The sequence below is a fragment of the Pieris napi genome, chromosome 18, assembly GCF_905475465.1.
Source record: "Pieris napi chromosome 18, ilPieNapi1.2, whole genome shotgun sequence".
NCBI classification, from domain to species: Eukaryota; Metazoa; Arthropoda; class Insecta; order Lepidoptera; family Pieridae; genus Pieris; species Pieris napi.
Genome location: NC_062251.1, coordinates 4,782,613 through 4,789,791, shown reverse-complemented (window position 1 = coordinate 4,789,791; position 7,179 = coordinate 4,782,613). Strand labels below are relative to the sequence as shown.

At 38.7% G+C, this 7,179-nt stretch overlaps 1 long non-coding RNA gene across 1 annotated transcript; it reads left to right on the top strand.

Moving 5' to 3' along the window:
* Positions 1–204: 204 nt before the first annotated feature.
* LOC125058408 lies at positions 205–5,933 on the top strand. The gene is made up of 7 exons (XR_007118385.1): positions 205–3,356; positions 3,440–3,658; positions 3,761–3,898; positions 3,974–5,137; positions 5,278–5,355; positions 5,443–5,517; positions 5,564–5,933. It is a non-coding gene; the product is annotated as an uncharacterized LOC125058408 (long non-coding RNA).
* The last annotated feature ends 1,246 nt before the right edge of the window (positions 5,934–7,179 follow it).

Sequence of the window (7,179 nt, the reverse complement as noted above, 5' to 3'; positions counted from 1 at the left end):
TAATATCATACCGTTAGATCCGATTAATTTAATAAGTCGTGATATAATACTGATGAAGTTATTAACTCATTGAGATTGAGGCATTGAAATATATAGAGGAGAAGAATGCCCTTATTGAACTATGTTCAAAACTCTCTGACATATTATATCTTCCCGACGATCAACTTAACTTCTGCAATTAAACATCATATCAAAACTAATAGTGACATTCATACTAAATTCTAGATTTCCAGAATGTCACAAGAAAGAAGTAGAAAAGCATATCAATAAAATGCTGGACCAAAATATTATTGAACTCTCTTCTTCTCCTTGGAGCTCACCAATTTGGTTTTTGTCCGAGACCTCAATGTCGCAGCAAAAGAGTTGGGTGAGATAGTAGGGAATCTTGTTGAGCGGTGTTTGGAGGGTGATAAAGAGACGGCGTGTCGAAAGAGATAATATCTCTAATAAGATCAGCCTATCAGGTTTGGGCATTGAAAGGGTGAGCATGCGTACAACTGCAACAGGGGCGCAGCCGTTAGAGATCCCAGATTCCCAGAGGGGGGAAAAGGCCGACAGCCGTGGCAGCTAAGGGTGGTTGCTCTTTTCATCAAATTAAGCCTGGGAAAATCCTTAGGCCTGAGAATGGTATGGTGGACATATTTATCCTGTGTCCGATCTCTGCTGCCAAGAAGGTATCCGAAGGGAGGCTTCTTTTTGGGTGGAGCTCGGCCAGGGAAGAAATACGTAAGAAATGACCTCTAAGATGCTTTAAATGTATGCGACTGGGGCATACAAGAGAAGTGTGTACATCAGAGGATCTAGGACTGGCGTGTTATAGGTGTGAGTGCGGTTTGCAGGCGAAAGCTTTATTGGTGACTTGGGTCTTGCGATCCAGCGGGCTGGGACTTAAAGGCTGGGTTGACACTTTTGTAAATCTCAGGGGGCCGCTTCTAGACGAGTGGGCGGCAGAGTTAGGGCTTCTGTTTAATAATAGGGGGACGGAGCGAACATGTGTACGACCGCAGGGAGTCACGCTTGTCACTTCAAACTTCGCGTGGATTTGGAGGTAATCAGGGATTTGGAGACGTTCTCAGATCACCGTTACATAAGATTTGTTGTTTGTTAATGCTTCTTTAGGCCCACCTCCCTTAACGGACTACAGCGAAATATTTGGGCATGCACCTGGACAAACGCCTGACTTGGCAAGACCATATAAAAGCCAAGAAGGAGCATGCTATTGGTAGGTTTCGTAGCATGAACTGGCTATTAGGTAGAAATGCGGCACTCAGTTTGGACAATAAACTCCTCATCTACAAAACTGTAATAAAACCAATATGGATATATGGATATATATGGATCGGTAGTAAGAAGAAAGGCACAATGTCTTCTTGCAGCACCTCATACAATGGGAAAAAGGACAGAGAAACCGTGGAAGGAACTAACGGCACTCCGGTTCTTCAAGCAAATCGAAAATATTAGTGACCGTGATGCAATAGCTGGCCTGCCGCTAGTGCTGCTTGAAGAAGCGGCAGTTATGTGGCAAGGTACTAAGAATATTATCACTACTTTTGCTGCAAAGAAAGCAGCATATATGCTGCTATATACAATAACAACAGCTCAACATTGTTTACGGTCTGATAACTTAACCATCCGGGATAAAAATTCCAGAGAGAAAGTGGTCAGTTTCGAGGACCTACGGAAACAAGCCCGTGCTATGTGCCCGGTGAAACATGTTATAGTTTTAATAACAAACTAATGTTTATTTTAAGAGTTCCATTAGTATCTACGAATAGTTTTAATTTATATGAAACAATAGCATTACCAAATCCCTATAGCAATGTTAATCCAACCACTTTTACTTTTATTGTTCCCAGTTTTAAATATATCGCAGTGGCCAAAGACAAATCAGAATACTGTCATTTAGATACTCTTAATAATTGCAAATTAGTTAATATTAACCAACATTCAATTTTAAAATACGAGACTCACTATTTAATCATATTTTATGTTTTTCTTACAATAAAAAACGTAGCCATCTCCTATCCAGATCCTCTCGATCAAATCTCTGAAATTAATCATACAGAAGATATCCCAGCACCCTAGCATCAGAAGACACCTATAAAGGATATCTTTTCCTAAACTTCTAATTTTAACCCCGAAGTTTAGGCTTACCCCAGGAGATGTTACAGCCTTATTCTGTTAGCCTTAGAGCTGACTTCATTCTCTCTTTTCGACAACATAAACACTGCTTCCTATTTAATAAAGATTACGCTCAAACCCAGTTGTTTCCTACTCCTTATCCAAGACGGTTGCTCCAAATTCAATTATTTTTTTTTAAATCTATATTCAAATTCAATTACAGTACGCCGAATATGCGCGACCTGAGGAGACTGGTTCCAGTATTGGTACCATCAGAATCTGATTATACTCAAGACTCGATGTCAACGGTAGAAAATAATTCATTGACAACACATGATCACCCAGGAAAAATAAAGAAACGAATGAATCCTGTCGATGTTGAGATTCTGAAGATTTTTCAGAGTTCAAATAAAGTGCAGATGAGCAACTCGCCTGTGAAAACACTAATTTAATCGGAAGAAGATGAAGCACTCTTGGTCTCTGTATTACCCTCTATATAAAGATTACCAGAGGATGATAGAATGGAATTTAGGATAGATGTGATGCAATTAATTAGGAAATACATTGATCGCCTACGTATGCACGACACTCCATTCCTACAGACCCGGGCGAGTTGAAGATGAGATTTTAAGATAAATAACACAAGGTGTAAACAAAAATATCAACTTTGATAATACTTCTGCTGTTAGTACTAATACTGTATTGGATTCATTTATTAATGAGTCAAAAGTTTCAATGTCTGCACTTCATCACTCGGAAGAATCAGAAACTGATGCAGCAGTAAATTCGATTACCAATAATAATATAAATACTCTTTCTGAATCAACTACACAAGACACTACATCAAGTTTTTGAGAACATGTAAGAATTATTCATAATAAGTAAATTAAATAAAAAAAGGCCGTGGTTGTTCCTAATAACGTAAGATTGATATAGTTAATATTAGGTTTGGTTTTGTATAACGACTGTTTACTTAACCATGTACAATTATAAACTTAACCAATGGTTAATTTGTTGCCAGTGCAATGAACAATGACATCCCAAAAAATGTAGTTTGTTTTTGTGGGGAATATTTATTTTGTATGACACTAGACATACTGAGTGAACGAAATCCATTTTTGCCATCTTCATTCGTTATTTGCGCTTTGAAGAGTGTAAAGTGTCAAATTAATATACATTATACTATACTAAAATACATAAATAACGATGTCCGCAAACAGCCAACGGTCAAACAAGTAAGTACATTATTTTCGTGTTATTTATTCCGGTTTATCTTGTGTTTCGTAATAGAAAGTAATACATTTATGTTTTATTAAAGGGACCGTACTGCTAACTTCGCCAAAAAAGAAACTCCCAAATTAAAGGTGCTACTGAAGGATTACCCAGTCCTAACCTGCAAAAAAGCTGATCACTCCAGCAATGTACAAAAAGATGCAGTTTGGAAATCTCTTCGTGACGTTTTCAATTCCGATGGAACACCGAAGTGTTAAGCAGTTACAGCAGAAATATAACAATATTAAAAAAAACTGCAAGAATGGTTTGTATCTGTTGTGTTTGGTCCCGATTTCACAACTACATCTCGTATGTTATTGTGTAATATAAAAATACTTATATTTTATTAAAATAATGTATTTTTTAGGAAATGGCAGCAGAGACGGAAGACGCCTAACAGGAGGTGGACCAGCTCCTCCTAAACCATCAGACACCACAGAGTGGTTAAGTATAATGGGAGAGTCAATATCGGGTCTTCCTGCGGTGTATGACAGCGATGCATTGGGTATTGACCCTTCTGGATTGAAATTGTTTAGGTTAAAGAGGGAAACTACAACTAATTGTGGTTTTTATTTTACAGATATTAGTAATGTAGAAGCAAAAAATATTAGAGACTCCTCTGATGTAAATATAGAATTTAAAATTAGGACACGCCCAACATGTGCCTGTAGTAATGAAGATCAAACAGTTGAACATGTGCTCCTACATTGCCCTATATTCGCATCGTCCAGGCACGACCTGGAGCAACAAATGCAGATGACTGTAGACCGTGACGGCCTACAGGACATGTTAATAAAGCACAGATCGTGCTGGAACAGTTCTGCGATAAAATTGTTAAATATATTAAGGCGGCAAACAAAACTCCAAGAACGGGTCTCCCCTTTTTAGTTGAGAGCTATCTCCTAGTGAAGGTGTACCCGCAGCAATGCAGAATCAAAATGAACCAAATAATGATGAAGCGAAGCGCATGCGCCAGCGCGGCAGAAGGCCAAATCAAAAGCCAGATGCAGCGACCCGCGCCCCAGCACCACAGCCCGCTCCCGCACCAGAACTATTGAAACAAGTGATTGAGCGACCCGCACCAAAAATCTCGTCAGGTCTTCCACAGCCAAAGAAACTTTCTACTACAGCATCGGAACTGATTAACGACATTTTATGGAAAGAGGGTCTCGTTCTTGACGGTGAGGTAGGCTTGGTCAACTCCCGGCCGATCCAAGAGTTCAGCCCAGACGCATCAGGCTTCGAATCATTACTTGAGGAAGAATACAAGGCCATCTCAGATGCAGACAAAGCCTTTGTGAAGGCCATCCCCCAATCGGTTTATAACCACATTCACCACGTGCTGTACTGGTACAGACTATCAATACAAGCCGTGGCTAATGGAACGTCATCGCGTGAGCAGGAGCAACTAATCAATGTTGTGAACTCCCACGACGTAAGTGTCCCTTCTGGCGCCGCCATCCCTTCTGGCGCCGCCGATATCTTGCAGGCCTTGGCGACTTTGAAGACGTGACTGGCGTCAAGCATCGGATGACATCAACGGAACCGAACGACATCGGGCATTTTGGCAGAGCGACGGCTCAAACACATCAACGGGTCTCGCGAGGAATTGCGTCCCGGCTCGCCCATGAATATTGTAAACAAAAATATTACAGATGTAGCCGGGGCGTATTTCGCGAGACGTGTGATGTGAAGCTTAGATATAGAAAAAGTACCTGGACACAATGAAAGGGGAGTAGAAAAGGTATTATTAAAAAAAAAAAGATATAGAGTTTATTCAAGTAGAGAATTTAGATCCATGTAAGTTAATAGTTATTAAGTCATGCTACATAGCCAATTACTTGAAAAAATTTTTTTTATACTATTAATTTTATATTATTTCAGGCACTTCTCAAAGTATGCCATTGATAAAAAACAGAGACTGGGAGAAAAACTGTAAGGAGAACATTCCCAACTATATAGGTTTGTAAAATACTAATTCTCGTGTAGCAAAAATTTATTAGCAAATGTTGGGTTTCACAATTTTGTTATATACAATATTTGTTCCAGAAGATCCAAATGTATTTGACTCTTCAACACCAAAGGCTATGCTGCGAAAACCAGTCTCTAAAGAGTAACTCTTTTGTACGCAGACATGATGGGCACATACTTATATTTGTTCTTGTTCTAGCTGTGTCCTACGACAAAAGGAAAAGTTATTTTAACCCGTCGGAAACAAGGAAGCGGATTATGACATACACGGATAAAAAAATTAATTTTTTAAAACAAAAAGAAATAAGAGAGCATGATTTATCAAAATATGCTAAAGAAGAGCATGAAAAACATATGCTGCACGAAGAAGAGGCTCACAAAAAATCCATGCTGCATAAAGAGGAAGTACATCAAAAAGCGATGCAGTAGCAAGAAGAGCTGCATCAAATTGAGGTGGAATGCAAGAAGCAACATTTAGAAAATATGAAATAGTTTCATGTAAATTTTGTAATGTTTTTTTAATAAAAATAGTTTGCATTTAAGTTAAAATTAAATAGTTTATTAATCAAGTCACATGTTTTATTTATAAATTCTTGTTATAAAGTAGGTAGATGCTAACTCACAAATGTAATAAAAGCCCTAAAGAATATCATAGGTCCCTAACTAATGTGTAACCGAAGTTCATTACAAGTATTTACTTAAAATTATAAGTTATTAGTTAATATCATAAGCAATAAAATACAAAATGAATTAGTTAATATTTATAACATTGGCACATTGCTCATTTGACTGTGTATTTCGATTATTAAACCCTGTGCTGATTAAACTTGTGATATTTCTGCTCCCGCCCTACCTACCTACCCACCTACCCACATACATCACACAAGATGAGTTCTGATGAAGGCCTCCTAACCCTTCATCAGATCGAATGGGGCTAGAATTGAGCAAGAAACACCAAAATCGGACAGAAAAATTGCTAAATAACATGGGAATGCTTTTATCTCGTGTTCTCGCAGTCCAGCCAACTCCAACTGTGAGTCTCTGGCAACACAATTCTTACCATTTAATCCAGACGAACCAGACTGTGACATAGATGGTTGGTGCAATATTACCGAAGCGATCGTTCGTAATAAGCGCTTAGAAGGAATAGACTTGCTCATGGCTCTTACTACATCTTTAAAAGGACGAGCGGCTGCCTGTATCACTAAGCTAAACTTAGATGAAATGTCCTGGAGCGTTGTCAAACAGACACTGTTAGCTAAATTTTCAAAACCAAAGCTTCTTCAGGACTATTTTTGCTGAAGAGCATGGGCTCATTTTAGCCAACAAAATGTGCCGTGTACACCGCCAGCTCATGCGCCTGGATTTGACGGCTAACAACACAGTTGGGGCCTTTGTATGTTTGGCCACAGAAACATGGTTCGAGACGTGAGGGTTGCCATTGCCATTGCCTCGAATATTTTAATGAATTACTGCTTTGCACATCGCAGGTCCCACGAAGAGGCCATATTCGAGGATCCTCTTCGTGACGAAACAAATAAATGCTTGTAATTTATTATTTAGAAAACCAAGAGGTAAAAGGAAAATTGGTGGCCTTGGAAAAATAGTACAAATAGGTGAAAGTAAATTCGGCCGGCGCAAATATAACAAAAGTAATAAATAAGTTATAATTGATTATAATTTTTTAATCAAATTATAATTTTTAAAATAATTAATTACTTATTTCTATTCTTAGGAAGACGAGTTGAAGGGCACTGGGTCCTAGGTATGATAGAAGATGGGAGCGAGGACTAGCGCTTGGAGGTGTGCCCGGAC